General features: G+C 43.5%; 1 protein-coding gene across 1 annotated transcript in view; it reads left to right on the top strand.

The window, feature by feature from the left end:
* Nucleotides 1-10,178: 10,178 nt before the first annotated feature.
* The window catches only part of PTN (pleiotrophin), a 100,397-nt gene continuing 87,439 nt past the window's right edge, over nt 10,179-23,136 (top strand). Inside the window, exon 1 of the mRNA XM_025464120.3 lies at nt 10,179-10,332. The gene's annotated coding sequence lies outside the window, so the exon portion shown is untranslated. The remainder of the gene's footprint in view (nt 10,333-23,136) is intronic.

Raw genomic sequence — 23,136 nt, 5'->3', positions numbered from 1 at the left:
CCACCCCTTCTCACTATAAGCATTGAGATGAATGAGTTGGTGTCTCTAAGAGCACTAAGCAATCTTCAAGAGAGTACCGCTTTATAAATAAAAAAGCTTTATTATTATTGGGTAGAAATGTTAGAGAGAAAGTTGGATCTCTTATCAAAGGCCGTTGGTGCCCTGACATTTGCTGTCAGCTCTGAAAAGGTGGCTGTGAAATTCATTGTATCCAATCCTGGTTGGCTTCAGGCCCAGCATACAGTGGGATTTCTGGCCAATGGCCCCGTACAGTGGGACGGCTGGCGCTCGGCCCAGGGATTAGAGAGCTTTCATTTCTTTGTCTCATTGATATTAGTCACAGAATCTCCCTTTTCATGCACAACCCAAGCCCGTGCGGGGGTGCAGGGGAAGAGGGCAGAAGCAGAAATGGCTGTGGACTCTGAGCTCTGGTACCCCTCAGAGTAAGAAGAAAATTTCCATTTCCAACTCAGCAATCCAACATCTGTATCTATTTCGTTATGCACATTTAGCAGGAAATGGATAGTCTGGTATGTCCTTTAAAGGAAAATTGCTTTATAGACATAAGATACTGTGGGTTAACCTTGGACAAACAAGGTATTCAGTATCTTTGGGCTTCTTTCGCTTTTTCCCTCTTGAATGACCTAATAACTTCTGAAATTTCATCTCAAGGAGCAATTTTGGTAAACTGAATTTGCGGGCCAATTTCTTTCAATTTCTAGACACGTGTGTCCCTGTGTCCGTTCATGTATAGATTTCCTTCAGTCCCTTCTTTGCGTGTGTGTGTGTGTGTGTGTGTGTGTGTGTAATTGTGTACTTGTGTGCGGGTAGATGGTGTGTGCTTCACAGAATCCATCTCTGCTAATAGGTCCTGGAGCCACATTCTACTTGAATCTCAGAAAATGTTCTGCTGAGTTCCAGAGTAAACTTTGGTCTCAAATAATAATAATCTTGTCTTAAATATTCATATGCAGTGGAAACTAAAAGTCATTTCCAAAATAAAACTAGAACTATGAATTGCTAAATAGCAACTGATCTTAAAATAAACCACAGAGCCCCAACATATCATAACAAAATGACTCAGGCTCACATCTCTTTGCCTGATTCCACTAAAACAACAACAACAACAACAACAACGACAACAACAACAACAACAAAACCAGAAAAAAACAAAAAACCTTTTCGATACAAGAAATGAAGTATTAAGGTCTTAAAGAAGTCCTAAATGGAGTACATGGGCATAAGCTGTCTCCCTTTCATTATTACGGAACTGTCATTAGTGGGTAATTAATCTCAGATATGAAATATGTATATTTTCTGGAACCAGCTGAGTAGCAGAGGGAGTCAGTGAAGAGTGGAGAGAGGACACATAAATGCTGTTGTGAAAAGCTATCACCCCCCTCTCTCCTCATTACTGGATTAAACTTCTGCTCCCCCAGCTATAAAGTAGTAATAATGATATCCATCCTTATAGGGTTCCTGAAGTGTATCCAATGAGAAAATATACGCGGAAGACTTCATAAAACCTACATTATTCATAGGGGGTAGAGTTTCACAGCACTTGAGAATGGCACTACTTAAGAGGGGAAATTAAAAGAAAGATGGGTTTTGTTCCCATGAATATACATCAGGGCTTCCAAACTTCTAAAATTATAACAAACTGTCTAATCCTACACTCAGAATGGCAGGAATCTTGCAGATTACTATATTTTTAGAGGTCAGAAAATCAAGGTCGAGAGCCATTCGTGATTTATCCAAAGTCTGAAACGAACCAGCAGCAGCTGGAGGGATTCTCACTCTTCGTTTCAACCTTGTATTCTTGTATCTGCATTTGCGACAAAGGACAACTCACTGGTTTTGTTGTTGTTTTGCTAAATGGACTATTAACTCTGAGAGAGGTGGCAGTGGTGACAGGGACGCTCCGTGTGGCTGTGTCATTCTGGAGGGCTTCATGGTGTAGGAAGAACCTGACCAAAGGGTAGGGTGTAGGTAAGTGCAGAGCAGGGAAGGCTCTATGGGTGCAGAACAGAGCAAGAGCCCATGGGGCATGAAGCAGTGCTGTCGTACGCAGAGGACAGTGGGGGTGGTTACCCGGCTACAGGAGAAATAGTTCATTGGAGACAATAAGAAATTAAGGGCATTATTAAGGACCAATTTTTATTTTATTTTTTAAAGATTTTGTTTAGTTATTCATGAGAGATACAGAGAGAGAGGCAGAGACACAGGCAGAGGGAGAAGTAGGCTCCCTGTGGGGAGCCCGAAGTGGGACTCGATCCCAGGACCCTGGGATCACAACCTGAGCCGAAGGCAGATGCTCAACCACTGAGCCACCCAGGGGTTCCAAAGACCAGATTTTAGATGATGCCCTTCAAATACATTTTGCTTGATGGTATCAAAGCTTAGGTTCTTGAAGGAGAGATGGACGAGATGACATATCTTGAGGACATTGTCTTTCATTGAGGCTGCCTCCATGCTTTCGACATCAATCTTCGTAAATATTACCTGGACGGAGGCAGTCTGTTTTAGAAGCCCCCACATCTCTGGTGTGTCTACCGCAAAGGCAAATTGCAGATTGGCCACATGGAAACCTCACTTCAGCTCGGGTTTGCTCCCAGGCCTAGCCCCTTGCTTCTGCCAAAGTTGGCTATGAACCGTACCCATTGTTCTCGCTGGCCTTGGTGGGCCTCACCTGCTGGGATAATTGTGTGACCCCACCCATTTTAGAACCCATTCTTCAAAACCCAGTATAAATTCTTCCATTTCTATTATGCTTTTTTTTTTTTTTCCCTAACCTTTGATGTGGATCCTTTTTCCTCTGAACTGAGAAAACCACCTTTTACTATAAACTCATAATGCTTTTATCAGTAATGCTGTCTGCATAGTCTCTTTGAGGACAGGGTACATGTCTTTACATGTGACACTTCTTTGTATATTCCTAGTCACCAGTGCTGCTGTGCATGAGCTGGTCCTGAAGCAGAGTCTCAGGGGGCTGACGGGCTGGACATCTACATGCTGCAGACCTCCTTCTGGGTTATCAACTGAATACCTATTAATAACAGCAGTTGGCAATCTGCTGGAGGAAATGAGCAAAGAAAAATGGATGTCTTAAAATAAAGGAGTTTACTTTTCAAAGTCTTAGGTTACGGCTTGTTTCTACATGGATCTATTCTCAATTTAGTGGGGATTTAGTGGGGTGATTTTTAAAGATTCTTTGTTAAAGTAACAAATGATGATAGAGTGTGTTTCTTAATTAGCAAGAAATGCTCCAAACATGTTAAAAGCCCAATTTTCTCAGCAAGCTCGTGAGGCAGGCACTGTCATTGCCCTCACTACACAAATGGTAAACTGAGGCACAGAAGGATAAGTAACTAACCAAAGGTGACCCTGTAAGTAAAGACCCAGGTTTTGGAAGACCTCAGGCAGTCTGACAAAGGCCAATGCTGTTAAACACTAGACCACAATCTCTTTATTTTACTCTGTAAACAAACTTTACTGAGGTGCATTTAATAACTTCAGTTATATACAGTAAAATGTACCCACTTAAAGCATGCAGCTTGATGAGTTTTGACAAATGTCTATTTCTGTGTAAACACCCTATCAATAGAATACTTCGTGGTTCGCCCAACCTCTCCCCAACCTCAACTTGTAGTCACAAGTACAACCACTCATCTGTTTTTGTCAATCTGCATTGACAAAAGGTGTACTTTTTCTTCAGTTTCATATAATGGAATCATACAGGTGCGCAGAAGTGTCTGGCTTTTTTTGCTCAGCATAATGTTCTTGAGGTTAATCCAAGTTGTTGCATGCATCAACATTTATTCTTTTATTTCTGAATAATATCTCATTGAATGGATCAACCAGATTTTATTAACACGTTCATCAGCTGATGGATTTCCAGTTTGGGGCTATTATAAATAAGGATGCATTAGACATTTATGTGTAAACTTTTGAGTGGGACACCTATATGTATTTAACTCAAATAAATATCCAACAGCAAAAAGTCTCTGTCAGATGGTTGGTGTATATTTAATTATGAGAAGCTGTCAAACTGTTTTCCAAAGTGGTCGTACTGTTTTATATTCCCACCAGCACGTGGGATTGTCAGTCTTTTTAATTTTAGCTCTTTTGGTAGGTATGTGGTGGTATCTCATTTGGTGTTTTAGTTTGCATTCCCTTGACAAGGAAAATGGCATGAAGCATTTTTTCATATGCTTATTGGGAAAAAATTTTTCGCACATTTTCTTTTGTGAAGTGTCCATGAAGACCGTTTTTTTAAGTTGGGTTTATTGACTTCCAATGATTCAGTTACACAAAATGTTTAGTATCCTGGATCACGATCTTTGTCAGACATGCGTTTGAGAATATTTATTTGCATTCTCAGGATTGCATTATTATTAATGGTAGCTTACAAAGAGTAAAATTTTATTTTTATGACATTCAAATTACCAATGTTTTAATAACAATTTATGTGTTCTTCGTATTTTATCTAAGAAACTTTTGCCTACTCCAAGGTAACAAAGATTTTCTCCTATTATTTTCTCTAGAAACTTTATAGCCTTTGCTTTTGCATTTAGTCCACAATCCATCTTGAGTTTGTTTTACTCTACAATTTTGAAATTTATTTTTTCCACATGAATATTCAGTTCTTTGGGGGACCAGTTGTTGGAATGACGATCTTTTCCCCATGAAATATGTTTGGGTCTATTTGTGAATTGATGGTTTTGTTCTCCATTGATCTAAAAGTCTATCTTTATGCCAGTATTGCACAGTAATCTTAATTAGTATTGCTTTATACTGGGATTTGATATCAACTTTATTCTTTATTTTAAAAATGTTTTGCTCCTTTGAGATCCTTTGTACAGCCATAGAAATTTTGGTACCAGTTTGTCAATATCTATTAGAAAATCTATTGGCATTTGATTTGGATTAACTGAACCTGTAGATAAATATGGGGGGAATTTACATCTTAAAAGTCTTAAAATTTCAGATTGGTGAGCATAATGAATCTCTCCCACTTATTTCTGTGTTCCTTGGCTTCCATCAGAAATGTTTGGTGTTTTTCAGTGCCCAAGCCTTAGACATGTTTTCCTAAACTTATCTCACTACTTGTTCATGCTTTTGAGATATGTTTTTTACTCTTTATTTTTCCAGTGGCTATTTGCTAGATATAGAAATAAAATTGATTTTTATCCTTGGAACTTGTATCTAGCTAAGGGCACTTAGTTCTAGAAGCTTCTCTGTGAATTACTGACAATTTTCTATGTATATACACACATGCCACATGAGAATAGAAATAGTTGTACCTCTTTCCATTATTTTTATTTCTTTTTTCCTGGCCTTATTTTACTGGCTAAGATCTCCAGCACAATCTCCAATAAAAATTACAGCAATCATAATTTTTGCTTTGTTCCTAGTCTTTGATGGAAAGCGTTCACTTTCACTAGTAAGTGTCTCAGTAGCTGGGGGCTTTCTGCAGATAGGTCTGATCAGAACAAGGATATTCAGTTATATTCTTAAGTGGGTGAGAATTTTTATCATGAATGAGTGTTGAATGTTTTCAAATGTTTTTCCCTCTATAACGTAAATGTGTTTTTTATTCCTCTAACGATTCCACTAATATAGTGAATTATGCTATTTGATTTTCACATGTAAAACCAAAATTGTTTTTCAGGGGTAAACATCCAATTTGGATATGCAATCTTATTTTTTTACACACTACTGGCATTCATTTGATGATATGTTTTAAGGGCTTCCACATTTATTTTTCCAAGGAATATTGGCCTATAGATTTAGTTTCTTGTAAATCTTGTGCTCAAAAACTCTTTTGGGTATTTCAGGCCTGATTTGCTGGGTAAGTGTGGATAAGGCCCAAGGCCTGTTCCTCAGCTTTCCCAGTTTAGAACCTTGATATTTTAGCAGCTCTTGCTGAGAAAGACAAGATTGAGGTGCTTAAGTCAAGCTACTAAGATTCACAACAGCTTGACTGATAAAAGTATAATTCATAAAATTTATAAGCATTGCTGGTTGCTCCCCAGATCTGTTCCTCTTCCTTTTGCTTGTGCAGTCTGTGTGGCCACGTGACTAGGCGGCTGGATCCATTCTCTACTGGGGTTTGGGCCTAATTACTTTTCTTTAAAAATTTTTTTATTTAAACTTAATTTAGTTGACATATAGCGCATTATTAGTTTCAGGGGGTAGAATTTAGTGATTCATCAGTTGCACATGACACCCAGTGCTCATTCCATCACGTGCCCTCCTTAATGTCCCCTCTCACCCAGTTATACCATTCCTCCCCCTCCCCCACCCTCCTGCCTTATTTTCTTTAAATCAAATATGCCTGAAGCTCTTCACAACCACACTGAAAACCCTTAGCTCATGGATTGAAGATGCAGATTCAAAAGATGAAAACACCTGGGTCCTTGAAGACTTCAAAACACTGACTTTACCAACCAGTCTTATTGAGATAAAATCCCAAAATATGTAAGCCATTTTAGTTGAGTTTTCTGTGTGTGTTTTTTTTCTAATCAAGTAGCATGGGCATTATCAAAAATATTGATAGAGAAGTTTTGTAATTTCATTACAGTTAACCAAAAAATAAAGTTTTATTACCTTTGGAATATTTCAGAGAGAGAAAGAGAAGTATATTACCGGGACTCCCATCAAACTGCATGAGCCTGATGGATCGTTCTTTTTCTCCATTCTAGGGAGATTGCAGCACTCGGAATGGTAATCAAGAACCTAAACACCCTGCCAAGTAGGTAATCTGAGAGACACCTGACAAATTTTTCATCCAGTTCCTTCACATTTTTTTGCTCCATGCTGATCACACTTCTTGTATTTGTCACTGCAAAATCAGTGGCCTCATTTTCAGAACACCCTTAGGACATGTTATAATTTCTATGGTTTCAGATCGTCTTACATTGGTTATATTTTAGCCTGGTAGCTCTCATGCAGAGGCTGGCCAGTAGCAGGGAGGGTGAGCATCAGCAAGCCAGAGCAAACCCGGGGGTGGGGTGGGGGGGGGCGATGTCTGGGTGCAGAGAAAGTGTGAATGGGTGTTTGCAGTTAGTTATTTTTCCCAAGACACAGGGTGAAGAAGTTTGGATAGTGGATTACTACAGTAGCATCCTATCTGGGACCTCTGCTTCCATCCTTGACCACCCGTGGTCTATTCAACACAGAGAGGCCATAGTAAATCAGTCAGAATTTGTCACTCTTAATGGCTTCCCACCTCATTTAGAGCAAAAGTAGAATTCCTAACATTAGACAAAGGCCATGCATGATCTGGCCCATTACTTGCCTAGCCTAGATGCCTATCTCCGCTCACTGAGTTCCTGCCACAGTGGCTTCCTTCCGGTCCTCTAACACCTGGGGCAAGATCAGACCTCAGGCCCTTTGCACTGACTGATTCCTTTACCTGGTGAGTATCTTCCAAAATATTTACTTGGCCAACTCCCTCAATTCTGCAATGTTTTCACTCAAATTTCACCCAGGGAGATTTTCCTCCCCTGAATTGGTGACTTTATCTTCCTTCATTGTCTTTGGCAATCCTCACATCTTTTTAAAATTTAATTAATTGGTTAATTAAGTTTATTTATGTAATAAAAAATTTAAGCTGTAGCACAGTAGGAATTTTCATCTGTTTTTGTTCATGGCTCTATTCACTCAAAAACTTGAGTCTTCAAAGAATGTCAGCTAAATGAACAGAATGAATTGAAATCTTGAATCAGCACACCTGTGATGAGGCAGCAGAATGAAGGTTGGATTTGGAGGTGAACACTTTGGAGTACAGTTCAAAATATCTTCTACTTGAATTTTAGTGTAAATGCTGGGGTGAAGTAAATTATGAATAGTCTCAACCTCAGAGATTGCCATTCCTTAAGAAAACCTCCTTAATTTTCATATGTATGTATTAAAGATTTTGTTTATTTATTTGACAGACAGAGAGAGAGAGCACAAGCAGGGGGAGCAGCAGCAGAAGAGGGTGAAGCAGGCTCTCAGCTGAGCAGGAAGCCTGATGGGGGGCTCAATCCCAGGACCCTGGGATCATGACCTGGGCCTAAGGCAGATCCCTAACCAACTAAGTCACCCAGGCACTCCTTCCATTATATTTAAAAATACGATAGTTAATAATATAGGGTTTCATAATCACAGCACTATTAACATTTTGGGACAAATAATTTTTTTTGTTGTGGGGGCTGTTCTGTGCATCATAGGATGATTAGCAGCATCTTCGGCCTCTACTTAGCAGGTGCCAGTGGCAAACGCCTCCCGAAGCTGTGACAACCAAAAATGTCTTAGACGTTGTCGAATGTCACCTGGAGGGTGACACTGCTCCTGGTTGAGGACCACTGATATAAATAATGCTCACATATTCCTACTTGGATAAAGTATATTTTTGATATGATACATGCAATGGAGTGGAAATCATGGGGATCTCATGCTTATGTCATCAACCCTGTCGATAAGCATCGTAATAACTGGTAGCAACATGTGACACTTGTAAATGTTAAGATAAAATTTAGGAAGAAATAGAAAATGGGTAACTCCTTGTTAAAAGGCCTAGCAACTATGCTTCAGGAGTAACGGTGACTGTTGAGAAGTCTCAGGAAAGAGCCTTGGCAAAATAAAAATAATAAAGAACAATGTGCACTCCTCTGCAGCTTAATGGGTAAAATCACACTAAAGCAAACATAGCTTCATCACTGGGAAAATGGAATCACAAGAGGGAAAGAGGCAACATGAAGTCTGTGTGTGGAGGGGAGACAGCTCCTTGTTCCTTTATTTCTGCTTTAGGATGGTATGTGGCAGGTGGATGAAGAGTTTGGGTACAGAGATAGACTGGAGTTTCCTAAGGGAATTTCGGATGCCTCCTCTTTTGGAAAAAAAAAAAAAAAAGGTTGCTTGATTGATTAAAAGGTCTACTTGTAGAGACACCTCTTTGTCCCTGGCTGGCACTTTCATGGGACATTTGTCCAGGTAGCACTCAATATACAAGCCCAGAGTTCTCAGAACTACCTGCCACAAAACAATGCTTCTAATTGGTGGTGGTGGTGGTGGGGGGGTGGTGGAGGTTGGGGTAGGGTTCTAAGCAGATGTAAATTTTAAGAGTTATGTAAGGCACATAATAGATATTTATCAAACTGAAGAGAAGGAACGTAACCTTAGGAAGTGGAAATGGAAGTATATTTTGCGACCATTTGTGGATGCCATGGAATGAGAAACTGAAAAGTAAAAAGAGGAAGACTCGAGGCCGGCAAGAACTCTGATGAGGAGCAGAAAAAAAAAATCTCAGAATGTGCTTTTTGATATGTTTGGGGAAAGTCGTCTTATACGTCACTATTATTTTATGCAATACTTTTATGTCCTTGGTGTCATAGATATCCATCCATATGTCATCCAAACACCCCTCCATGTGTTGACTGCCTTAGCATCGGTTCTCAATGAAACATAATGGGAATCCCGAACGCCACGCCGCCCAGCCTCAGTTGTACCAAGGACCAGAGTTGGAGCCACACTGATTAAGCCTCTCAACTCTTGGGTGTCAAAGAAGGCATGTCACTAAAGGTCACTAAAGGCAAAAAAAAAAAAAAAAAAAAAAGTAAAGAGCTCCCTAAAGCGAAATGGCATTTAATTGGTAACCTTCAGACATCTGTCACTCTTGGTGACCAGCGCCAGGGAGGACTTCGCACACTTGCGATGGCGCAGGTGGGACGCGGCTGACAGCTGATGTCCGTGGAGCAGGGTGCAGGGGCAGGGGCGGGTGCTCGCGCGCGCGGGGTGGGGAGAGGGGAGGAGAGGCTGCCTTGGAAGACGGGGTTTTTTCATCTCAAATATGGCTAAAAAAAAAAAAAAAAGTCTGGGGCTCCAAGTGTCTCCTAAATTGCTATCAGCTGTGCATTTGGGCGCTCCTGCCTCTCAAGCCGTGGGGTGCGCGCACCTAGAGCAGCACGGCTCGGGCATAAAGTTTGCAAAGGGAACGCGGTGTGCGTCCCCGCCCCACGGGGAGCGGTGGTTGGTCCGGGGGCCCCGGCGGCTCGGGGCTGGAACGAGCTTCCCAATCAGCTCGCGAGCCCCGGGCGCGCTCCCTCCCTCGGCCTCCGCGTCCGCGCCCTGCCCGCCGCGCCCCCTCCCTTTCCCCAGTCGCCTTCCGCTCCCTCCCGGCGGCGCGCAGCGGAGGCCGAGGCGGCTCGGGGTCCCCGCCTGGCCGTCCCCCAGCCCCGCAGGGAGCCGCCGAGCGCAGCAGCGGCCGAGCGGGCGCGGCCCCCGGCAGCCCACCGAGCGCCCGGCCTCGCCCCGCGCAACCCAGGCGGCCCGAGCGCGCGACGCCGAGTAAGTGGCCGGCGGCGGAGTGGGCGACCCGGGCGGGGGCGGGGGTGCCTCCGAAGCTCCTGCGCCCCGGGGCCGGCGGAGGCATCAGCCGGGCGTGGGGTGCAGGGTGGCGGTCCGGGGGGGTCAGGGTGCCCGGAGGCGGTGGGTGGGGGCGGCTTTTGTCCCGGCCCGCGAGCATCTACACCTTGCGTTGCCCCGGGCGGAGGGGTGTCTGGGGCTGCGCGGGGTGGGGGGCGCCCTGGGGCCGGCGGAGGCATCAGCCAGGCGTGGGGTGCAGGGTGGTGGTTCGGAGGGGGGGGCTCAGGGTGCCGGGAAGCGGTAGGTGGGGGCGGCTTTTGTCCCGGCCCGCGAGCATCTACACCTTGCGCTGCCCGGGGCGGAGGGGCGTCTGGGGCTGCGCGGGGTGGGGGGCGCCCCGGGGCCGGCGGAGGCATCGCCGGGCGTGGGGTGCAGGGTGGCGGTCCGGGGGGGTCAGGGTGCCGGGAGGCGGTGGGTGGGGGCGGCTTTTGTTCCGGCCCGCGAGCATCTGCACCTTGTGCTGCCCGGGGCGGAGGGGCGGAGGGGCGTCTGGGGCTGCGCGGGGTGGGGGGCGCCCCGGGGGCAGCCCCCCGTCCTCTCTCCTGGGCTTGCGGGCTGCGCCCACCGCGCTGGCCCTTGTGGGTGCGGGCCGGGGGCCAGGGGGGATGTAGGGGTCGACGTGGAGAAGCGCTCCCCGGGCTGCCCGCCGGCCCCGGAACGGCTCTGCAGGCAGGTGGCCGCAACCGAAGTTTAAAAGGCGCACCTTAAGCCCGTCTGCGCTTCGAACGCCGACTCTGAGGGCCGCCCGCGCTCGAACTTCGGGGCTCCCGCGCCTGAAGGTAGGGGGTGGAATGTTCACCGCTAATTTGCCGGATGCCCAGTCGGAGTTGAGGTTTTTCATAGGTTGACCTTTTTTCTTTTTCTTTCTTTCTTTTCTTTTTTTTTTTAAAGCACGGAATGCATTCGACTGCTTCCCTACTTGTCCTACAAAATAGAACGCTTCCTCTTGGAGGACGCACATCATGCCCCTTAACACACACACACACACACACACACACACACACACACACACACACCTGGTTTCTGCGCGGTGAGCCCCCGTGACCTAGGCCAACCGCGGCCGCCCCGCCAGTGCGTGGGGATGCCCTGGAAAACTAGAGGCTGCGGTGGCTCCGGGGAGAGGAGGAGCGGACCGTGGGGGCGGCGGGGACGTTCCCCTCTTCCCCTTTCACCTCGATAGCTCGTTGCTTGAGCAGCTTGAGGCAGGTGGTGTGTGCGTGTGCGTGTGTGCGCGCGCGTGTGCCTGTGCGTGTTGGAGCGGCGGACCTGGGAGGAGACCGAGGGCCGGCCAAGAAGAGCTTTGGGATCCCCCGCCCCAAACCCCTCATGAAGCAATTTCAGGATCCCAGGCCAACGTCAAGTTGGTGAAACAGGAAAGCCCACTTGGCCCCCTGGGTCACTGGGGATGATGGATACGTGGAGATCCTCCCGGGTAGTGGTAGTGAAACAAAAGAAGTGTCTCCCAGCCCAGAAGACCAAGCATGGGTTTTCCATCTTCATTAGGTGCCTTTTTAAATAAATTATTCACCTTAGGGGCCAAATCGTTAAAAAAAATCACTTTACATTACTTACAAAGTCCAGTTACATTCAGAGGAAATTAGAGTGGGTGTTAGCTCCTTTCCCCTTTTGAGATGTGAGATACGTTAGATGTTAGATCGGTGATACTTCCTCATTGAAACCAGAGGATGAGACTTTTTAAAATTTTATTCAAAAACAAAAACAAAAACAAAACAAAAAAAAACCCAAACACCCTATGGCTATTATTCTGTGCTTTAAGAAACTTTTGTGCTGTGAGTTCTCCAACTGTGCTTTACATCTTCCGAAGGTGATCTTTTCTCCCCCTGGGAATCTTTTCTTCACCCAGGTGGTGAGGGGGCAAGGAGGAGGAGGGAGGGGGGGAGGGAGAGGGGAGGGAGGAGGGCCCCCTTCCTTTAGGACAGTTTTCTTCCCATGAGTGAAACCAGTGAGGGATGCCCACCTGAAGCCTTACAGTAGGCTTACAGTGGGTGCTCTATTTCAGCTGGTCACTTGTGGATACAACTGCATTGTATTTTTTTCTTTTTTTTTTTTTTTTTAAGATTTATTTATTAGAGGGAGCAAGGGTCAGAGGGAGGGGGAGAGAGAGTCATAAGCAGATTCTGCGCTGAGCATGGAGTCCTGTGCAGGGCTTGTTCCCAGGATCCTGAGATCAGGACCCGAACTGAAACCAAGTGGGGTTGCTTAACCAGTGGTGCCACACAGGTGCCCCGCATTGTATTTACACAAGCCAGAGCTGTGCTAATGCCCAGTTAATGTCCCATTAGTAGATAACTTGTATTACCTGATGTTTAAATGAGGTATTACAGGAGATGAGAAAAATGTAATAGTATATAGAGTAACATATGTACATATTATATAATAATACATAGTTCTGTGGTTTCCTATATTTGTTGTAATAAATTTGCAAATTTATTGAGAGCTTCAATGCACCTTATTTGGTCTTTACATATAGCAATATGTAGCAGGATGCACATTTTTTTTAGGCATTTTTCTTTGTAACTATTAAAATCAGTGGCCTTGTTTGAATATCCATGAAACTTGATCATTGGAAATATCCTGAAAGAAATAAGGTCCCCAAATAGTTTAATTGCTTTTATCAATAAAATCAATCTTAGAAATGAACTGTTTTAGCTATAAATGCTTTTTTCCCCCCTTTGAAGATACTCTTGTTTTCTCATTTAAGTGATCTCTCCCCATGGATTCTGATCCCGTTTTCTGATCTGTGGGGTTTTTTTTTTTTAATCACTCTTCAAAATTTTCTCAGGAGACTGAGTTTAGTTGGCTTACTCAAAATGTGGTTACCTAATGGCTAATGTAGGCCCAGAAGTCGGAACACACCTTAAAGTTCTCCACTCATGGTTTTTTTTTTTTAAGATTTTGTTTTTGTTTTTGTTTTTTTATTCATAAGAGACACAGGGAGAGATGCAGAGATGCAGGCAGAAGGAGAAGCAGGCTCCCTGCGGGGAGCCCCATGTGGGACTGGATCCCAGAACCCCCCAGGTCACGACCTGAGCCAAAGGCAGATGCTCAATCGCTGAGCCACCCAGGTGTCCCTCCATTTATGCTTTTAGTATGGTGGCATAGGGATATGGAGAGTTGTCCTTCTCTCCTGAAGGTACTGTTCACATTGAGAGTGCCCAGGGTGACCAGAGCGCAAGCATGGTCTACACCTGAGTGCGCTGAAGTCTAGTGTAAGGAGCCCCGGGGGAGTCAGGGCTCTCCAACTGTGCTGTTCACTGCTTGGATGCTGAATGGGACTTCTTCAAAAGGTTAAGGCTGCCATTCTAATGAATAATCAGAAGAACTTTTGTCTCTTCTTGGCACGATGCCATGCCATCGCTCTGTGGTAAAGTAATATTCAGATATGGATCTTCTCTTTATGAGCTGGGTCGGCTCTTTTCCGTCCAGAGCCAACTGGCCTGAGTGGGATTTGGGCCACAGCCTGCCTTTGGAAAGCTGTTCTTCATTAGTGATGTTTAAGGCCAATTCCACTTTCCATCCATCGAGCCATTTTTCCATGCACTTCTTGCCAGTCTTGTATGTGGCAGGGTTCTCAGTGTCATACAATCTTTCTTAGGTTGTCAAATATAACAGGGCTTTTGTTCCGCCCTGGTTTAGTATTTGGTTAAAAAAAAAGTTAAAATGTCTGCGGTGTAAAAGAGTAGCTATAATGGAACATTTTCAGAGGGCATTATATTTATGTTAACATTGTGGATTTGATTATGTAGATCACATTCACCGCAAATCCCTAGTTCTTAAGGGTAGGCAAAGAAGACAGTGAATAGTTGATGCTTGAGGTAGTTTGAGAAATAAAATTTAATTTCTTCTACTGGGATTTGTTTTTTAGCCATTTCTTCACAGTGGATTTAGGTAAAGTGACATTTATTTATTTTTCTTTTTTCTTTTCTTTTTTCTTTTTTTTTTTGGGGGGGGGGTAAAGTGACATTTAAAAAAAAATCACCATCATGTATTTTCTAACAACAGAATTCTTAGAGTCCTAAACATCATCCTTAGGAAAAAAAAAGTCAATTGTTGTATATGAATCTCGAAAGAGGTGAGTGATAGTAACTGACACCGCGCTCTTAATTCTAAGAACTGTGCTTAGTACAACCCAAAATGTCACTTAAAAAATGGCCTGCTGTATTCTTAACCCTTTGTTTCCACTTCTTCCAACTGTAACACTTCCCTGTCCCCTTCCTCTGGCTCTCATTGCTCCCTTCCATTCATCCAGTGCCATCATTTCCCATTTAACAAATCCCATGATGTCTTGCCCAATTCCTTTGCCATATCTGTGACGGTGAATACACGTTCCTGTAACTGTGTATCTGGAAGCGTTGCCCATATGTGAGATGCATGGAAGGCTGGGCCTTTGTAGCTGAAAATTTCACATATTTCTGATCCGGTTCACTCAAATCTGTTTTTCAGGCCAATGTGCACTCTATCGACTACCCTGGGTTATTTCCCTTTTGACTAAGAAAGACCCTAGTTAGGATCATTTCATGCTTTTGTCACTAGGAGAGGCTTGGCTTCATTGTTTCTTTAGCGAAGCCTGGATTACTCACTTCCATCTTCCCAGGTCCTGCCTTAACAATGCAAATGTTTCTTGCTCCTTTGGCAAGTCAATTTAACCATAATAAATAATTTTTATTATATATGCTAGATGCCTAATGTAATATACTCAAGAAATACAACACATAGTTTCTTTTCTCCAAGGCTTACAGTTTTACAGTTCCATTTGTATATGGAAATGGTGCTAACTTGTGACATCCTTTATTACAAATTCATTTAAAAGAGATGTCAATGAAAATCCATTTATACTCCCTTCCTATCTCTGGAAAAAAACACATTTTAAGTCACAGGTCATGTCATCAAACAAACGGCTTCCTTTTCCTTAGCATGCAGCAACCTTGCTTGCCAACACTGCCTTCTTACGATTATCTGGTTATATTTTACTGTAACCTCCTTGACATATTAATTTTTTTCCAACTTCCTTGGACACTCCTCTCAGTATTTTTTTTTTTTTGCATCTTTTCCCTTCAACTTCCAAATGTGGATATTTATTTCCAAATATTCAAGTCTCACCCCCTACTTTTCCACTCCCCCCCCCACCCAGATGCTTCAGTATTAATCTTGACTTTGAGTTTCTACTTCAATTTTCATGAGAGAACTTGCAAATCTCTCCATTCTCTATTGAGTTTTGGTGTCACATTCTTAATTTTTTTTTTAATGAATACTTAAGGGGAGCACAATCCTAGTTGGGGAAGGAGATTGAAATAAAAGACTTTTTGTTACTTTGTTCTTAACCCTAACAGACTTCTGCACATATTGACTACCCCATTATATATCAGGTAGTGTGATAGGGGTTACAAAAATAGGCCTTCACATAGCTTTTGGGCTACTCGGTGTTTGTGTGAATACCATTAAAATTACTACAAGTTAGAGTAAGATGTGTACATACAAAGTGATTGTATGAGTAAGATGTGTACATACAAAGTACATACAAAGCGACAAAGTGATTTAAAAATTTTTTTTATGAGAAAAGGAGTTTAACTCAAAAGGCTAAATGGAGAAGGTGATAATATGTATTTCAAACTTATCACTGTGTTTTGGTTACTCTAGTGCCATTTATCTGGAAGAGAAATTGAACTCTTGATTCCTTCGTGCCTTCATTTCACATCAGCCATGCAATACAGCAGACAGGAAGTGACTGCAAGTGACATCTTAGAATTTACTCGGAGTTATTTAGAGTAAATATAATTTGAAAGATTTGACACATCGCCGTAGAAAATTTCAGGAAAATTTATAGTGGGAGTGAGATGACTGCCCTTCAGGGGAAATCTATGCATGGAGGAGAAGAAAGCAAATCCTCTAATGTCCTCTGTGGAATTTGTAGGAAACTGTAAGGGAGTGGGAGGCACCCAAGGAGGGTTTCCCAGGCAAATCTGCCCTCTAGGTGGAGCTCTCATTCTGCCCTGCTCTTTTCTCCACCTCTACATCAACCCTTCCAAGTGACCTTTAACTCTTGCTTTCTGTAGCAGGGTTGACCCTGGAAGAGCTCATCTTTTCCCAATCATAATTACTCACCATTGTCACGAGCTCAACCCCCCCACACCGTGTACCCTTAAAGGCAGGGACTCCCTCCTTCATCTCAAGGACCCTAGAATATCTGGCACCAGATCATTGAAAATGACCAATAATGTCTGGCAAATAAGTAAAAGAGAAATGACTTTGAAAACCATTTTTTCTGCCTCTCATGCTCCAAAGACCTTGATGGTCTGTCCTCTATACATGATCCCTCTAAACATCACCTGGTGCCAATTTCCTATTTAAATCTGAGCGCCCCCATTCGTAGCTTCCAACCTCTATAAGAAGCCTCTCCATCTCTCGTTCCAGAGGCCACCTAAGCCTGCCAGTTCTCTGGAGTATCTTCTAATCATAGACTCCCTCATCCACTTTATGCCCAAATGTTGCATGGTCTCCGACTCATGACTACCTCCCTAATAGAGAAATCTGACTTACCTCTTCTTTAACAGACCATGAAAGTCAAAGCTACAAGACTGATCACTTGAAGCCTTCTTCTTCACCATAGCTCCAACGTGGCACTAGAATATGTACTTTTCAGAACTTTCTACATTTATATATATATATATATAATTTTATACTTAGGCTGAGCAGGGTTTTTAAAAAATTGATGCAGTTAAGCTTTGAGGAGTTAAGATGAGTTAAGTGCCATGCAAGTACCGAAACAAAGGTTTTAAATTCCCAGTTCATGTATTTTCTTCTCCTCTATAGTGTAATGCCATTTCTTCCTTTGGCTAATTAATTTTATGTCCCAGTTGCCTCTTATAGCAAACCTAAACTTCAGTGTGTGTGTGTGTGTGTGTACACACACACACACACACACAGAGTGTAAGAGGCCAAATGACCTACGGTAGTGGTTCCCTGTCTTCAATGTTTATCAGAATAACCAGAGCCCTGTCTAAGCCTCCAGATGCCTGGGGCCCATCCCCACAGATTCTGACTTGAGAGGTGGAATCAGGGAGTCTGGACGTGTGACAGGCCACTTGGATGCAGGTGATATGTTAAAAATATTAGCCCTAACACTCCAGTATTTGAGCTCCACGGTCAAGGAAATCAAGGTAGAAACCACAGCTATACTTGCTACTAGCTGTGTGACCATCAGCAGTTATCATGCTTTTTCTTCAATTGCCTTCTGTCTCATTTTAATGAGAGCACTGATACTGTGTAGGATTGACATGAGTATTGATCTAGAAAATGAACATGACGGACTGAACCCAGAGTCTGTGGGGGCGTGTTTGACAAGGATGACGAAGGTGCTAATTATGGTGACGCAGCACCCCACAACACTGTGCTCCCTCACTGCTTTCATTTCTCATGCCCAGTTGGGTTCTCAAACATGCAGACAGAATCTTGGGTGACGCCCCCTCTACTTGTTGAAATGCTTCTCCTCTCCACACTCTCAGATCATTCTCTGTAAATGCAGCTCCCAAATGCCTTTCCTCTGAAAAGAAACATGCGACAAGTGGTCATGCTTAAGGCCTGGGGTCTCCAAATGAGGCTGGGGACCTTGGCCTTTCTTGTATGGTCTAGCAGGGCAGTGTGCATTTAAGGCACCCCCGGCCCAAAGAAAGCCATCCTATGGCTGACGCTGGTGAGGCCCACAATCTCCCCTCCCTGACTCCTGCCACCAAGGAGGCATCGGCTCAGAGGAGTTGTCAAGGTTAAGGTGTAGAAGCCCACATTGTTTCCTTGGGCTCTTCCTGTTATTTGGTATGGGATGGTGTGTATGTCACTGAGTCTCCCGCAGCCTCAGGGTTTCTTTTTAGCTGTCAGATGGCACTGAGGATAGTGATGGTATTACCTGCTTTGCCTTTGGTGATAAACTGTGACAATCCAACATTTATAAATTGTAAACTGTTACATTAAATGTGAGTCGTTAGTAATAAAATCAGTGGAGCCAGGTCTGTCTCTTTTCCCAATTCTGCTGCATGTCATTGTCATTTTCTGAGGGCTCCTAGAGATTGCTTAAGTTGCTGGAAGGTAAGTTTGACTGGATGAGGTGAGTAGGACGAGAGATGTGTGAAGGGTGTGAAGAAACGAAAATCTGAGTCAGAGTTGGTGGGGGGGGACACAACTCAAGAAGACAATCCTAAAAAAAGGCTAAACTAAAATGGTTTTGCATTCTTTTACTAAATATTATATTACAGTTCTTCCTAAGAGTTGTCAAGGAGACACCCAATTTTTCAATCTCTTATTCTCCCTCAATTTAGGTCTTTGCAGCACTGTGTTTACACTATAGCAGGTGCTTCTCACACCTTCCTGTGTATTTCAGTCCCCTGGGGATCTTGCTAATGCAGATCCTGAGTTAGTGGGCATCAGGCCACTTCTCCCCAGCTCCCCAGCGATAGCAGTGCTGCTGGCCTGGGGACCTGACTTTGAGTAGCCAGCCACCGGAGTTGAGTTGAACAAACCTGAGAGAATGGGAGAGGGATCAGAACTCTCCAGGCATGACATCCATAGCTTCCAACAAACATGGAGAGTCATGGGCAGTAACCCTTTTTGCTGCATGCAAAAGCTGCTCATCCCCATACTTGCTATCCAAACATTTACAGTGTTTGGTTGTTTATTCAAGAAAATTGCAGTTGCCTTCTGAATTCTGCATCAGCTAAAAGCCCTCAGAGTCAGTGCCCCCCTGCCCTGTGGGTACTAGTGTCTCCTTTCCCGGTGCTTTCCCTTGAGAGGGGAGAAGGGATCCAAACACTGCCTTCTTAATTTGCCTTAAAAGCGACTGAGACTTCATTCTTAATATGAAAAGGATAAAATATAATTTGTTTTCTTTGTGCTAGAATATTCTCCTCTTTAGGTTTTGAGTATATGTCATTCTCTTTGATCATCCCATCCATACCGTAATGGATGTCGAGCAGGTGTCATCCATCTGTGTGACTTCCGAGAAGACTCGGGGCTGCCCAGAGAAGAAGCTAGAGATTTTTGCCTCAGAGCCAGGTTTCAGCAATAAGGAACATATCTCGGTAACGTTCTTTGGTAACAGAAAGTCTTCACTCAAGCTAAAACAAATGGAGACCACACAAAATTTTGAAACAGTGTTTTCATACTTGTTTGTTAATAATACAGACTTTTTGAAACCTGGCCCTGGGGTCCTTGCCCCCAAGAGCAGAGGATCATCCCTGAGGTTTTGACATACAGCAGTCTTCATTTCGGATCACTAGAACACTGGAGGGATTCCAGTGAGCCTGTGCCAGCTGTCCCTGGGGCATGTCTATGTTAAGCCAGAAGTGGGATCTTTGGCTTAAAAGAAATACCCTGCAGCTTGGACACTTATGCAAGGGTCAACTTTGTTGTCCAAAAAGTAGTTTCCAGAAAAAAATGTTGCCTTCTCTGTGCAGTATGTTTCTGTAGGTATGGTCCACGGGGTGTCATTGAGGGAGACTGAACTGCCCCGGGAAGGAAAGCAGGTAGTTTATTAGATTATTTTAACAGGTTTAGGTACTTAACATTTTGAAACAGAAGCCTTTCTTCCTATCCTCTTTTCTTATTTATAGCATACGTTTAATTATTAAGTTCAGTGTCTTTGCCGATATTCAGAATCTCAAAAAGAGCTCCATTCGTCAAACTTGTGAGAAGGTTGCTTCGCTTTAATCATATGAAATATAATGAAGAGTTTTTACATTATTACATTTGTTATTAGAAAAGCAAATATATACCTGAAGAAACATAATTTTTTTCTCTCACTTTAGAAAACTACACGTTCCTGGTATAAGATGCTCAAAGTTTTAAGAACTATAAAGAAGAAAAACTCACTTTAAGTCTTGCTCAAAATGGATACTTCTATTAACACTGTGATATACATCTACAGATTTACCAATATAACTTTAAACAATAGTTGTATGAATGGTTGTAGGTCTTTAAAAAATCAACATAATTAATGCAGGCTATACTTTTAATAGCTTTACACACATTAATGTGCATTCGATTTTACTAAATGGGCCAATTAAGGTGGAAATTCAATTTATTTAGCTTGACATGGGGAAATTTGAATCATTAAAAAAAAAGCCTAGTAAATTACAATTACAGAGTCTCATAATAAAGTTGGAAGTAGGAAAATGAAAACAAACAAGCATAATCCCTTGAAGCAAACAAAAAAATCTTTGTCTCAGCGAAGGATGTACTGTTGAGCCAGGAACAAGTAATCCCGTGGAACTTAGTGTGTGCCAATGAAAGGTTAAGCTCAGTAAACAGTATCTTCCATTCTAACCCTTGAGGACCTTCCCAGATACATAAGGGGAGAGGGTTAGGGTTTCCCCAGGGGAGCTACAGCTGTCAGATTCTGCCTTGGTCCCATCTAACCCCTGTAGCAGCTCCCAGGAGGCTAGGGGACCTCTGGGCTGTTCTGGGGCCCAGGGGCTGGGCCCAAAGCACTGCAGGTGGTCAACCTGCCCAGCAGCAAACATTTTGATGTGTCCGTGGCTCTTTGATGCGTTGGCACCCAACGGGGAGTTGTTTATTTGCTCTGTTGTTATTTGGAAGGTCTAATGCACAGATTGGCTGTAGTTGAAAATGAGTCAGATCAAATTTGTGTTTGACAACCTGCATTCCTGATTGGAGAGGACAGGCGGTAGTTAAACGCTTTGATTGTCCATGCCAGTATTGGGATTCCCACCAACTTGAGCCTGAAATGATTTTTAGCCTTTTCAAATAGCGGGTTTAGTCTGACAGGGATCACAGAGTTTGCCCCCTGATACATGATATCTGGGGATTTGAAGATGTATTTCAAGGCTGTCATAAATGAATTTGGTTTGGAGAGAGAGATCAAAAGCAATGTGGCAGGAGTAAGTGGGTAGAGGTGGATTTCTAACCAGTTTCTCTCAAAATTGATCTGCAGTTCCGAAAAGCAGCCTAACTCGGGGGTTCTACTGCCTCATCCAGTGATGTTCTCTTGCAAGAGGTTAAAATGAGGGCAGTTAACTTCAAAGGCAGCAGATCCAACAGACAAAAGAAATGCAAGTAGACTTGGTCTGAGACCTTAGAGAAAACATCCCCAAACCTGAGAGTCGGAAGCCCTGTACTTGGGGAGAGGAACTTGGGGTCTCCCAGAAAATTCTGTTAGATGGAACTGAGGTTTCCTTCACTGCAGAGGAACCACTGGGCCCACTGGCTCTGGTGGGATTTGTTGGGAGACTCCTCTGGGCTGGGTTGGTCTTGTTTGCTTCCCAATTCCCTGAGCTCTAGATGCCTCTTGGTATAATGACACCATGCAGTCAGTCTGGCTCCGTGGAGCAAGCTTGTCCCCTCCTTGTTCTTAGAGGAAGCTTTTGAAGACAGAACAGTAGCAGCTCTTCCAGTGCCTTAAATACGACCTAAGCAATATTGGATGCAAGACCATGAGGGGAGACTATTTGGTTGCCGGAGCCAACTCTTCCGTAAAGGTGCACATCCTCTAACCAACTGTCTTCTTCACCCTTGATGGGGGGGGGGGGGAGGGTCATGAAAGGGGCTCAAGGAGGAGACAGAGAGTCTCCCTTTCCTGCGCTGGAGCACAACAGGATCCTCCAGGTCCAGGGCTTAGCTGCCCACATACCAGTGAGCTTCACCTGGTGAGTTTTGTCCCTTGCCTTCCATTTACCAGCTGTAGCGTGCAATGTTGTTTAAATCAGTACCTTGTTTAAATCAGAAAAAGTTTAGGCTTGGTCCTTTCTATTAAAAAGTCCAATTTTATCTTGAAGAACAAATTATTATCCCCTTGTCTTCTCCCCATCTCCAACTGACATCTTCCTTATCTGGTTTCCAAGTCCATGCCAAGGTGTGGCTAGGTTTATTATCATCCATTAGAACTTGAGCAACATTTGAAAACTAGTACAGAATAAGGGGAAGGTGTAACTACTCTTCTTACTGTGATTTTAATGTATCTTTGGTGAAGAAGCTCAACCTAAGTATTAGAGGCTGTTTTTCTCAAAAGGGAATGGATTTCATGGCTTAGCCAGTGTGATAAGGGATGGCTTATCTCTACTCTTGGTGCAATTTAAGCAAAATCACACTCTGTCCCTTGAAAGTGTTAAATATTTGTATCTGTTAGGACTCATAATGCTGCAGTGAGATCAGGGAACCCGTTAGACCTGCAGAGAGGCCAGGAACCTCTGCATTGGAAGAGGTGACGAACATGGCAGTGAAGTGCAGACCAACTAGTAAGGCCTTAAGGAGCAAGTAACAACATTCTCCCAGAGGGTACAGATGGAGAAACTCTGAGACTGTGGCTCATCAGGAAAGTTTGACTTTGGCTGAATTAAGGAAGAATAAATACCCAGTGAGGAGCACCGTATCAATTGAGGGATACTTGAGGAACATACTAGAAAGGATAAGACTTGGCAAATATTGACTGGTGTTTCTTGAAGCATATCTGCAGATCTTATGACCTATCCCTCAAGATAACATCTAATACTATTTCCATTTGTAGACCTCTGTGTAAAGATGCCTCCATTTTTTAAAACCTTTTATTATTTATTAGAGCATGCATGTGTAGTTGGGGGGAGGGCGCTGAACAGAAGGAGAGAGAGATCCCAAGCAGACTCCCTGCTGAGCATGGAACCTGATGCGGAGCTTCATCTTAAGACCCTGAGATCATGACTTGAGTTGAAATCAAGAGTCAGACGC

Source organism: Canis lupus, chromosome 16 (genome assembly GCF_003254725.2).
Source record: "Canis lupus dingo isolate Sandy chromosome 16, ASM325472v2, whole genome shotgun sequence".
NCBI lineage: Eukaryota > Metazoa > Chordata > Mammalia > Carnivora > Canidae > Canis > Canis lupus.
This window is presented reverse-complemented; position numbering and strand designations above follow the sequence as displayed.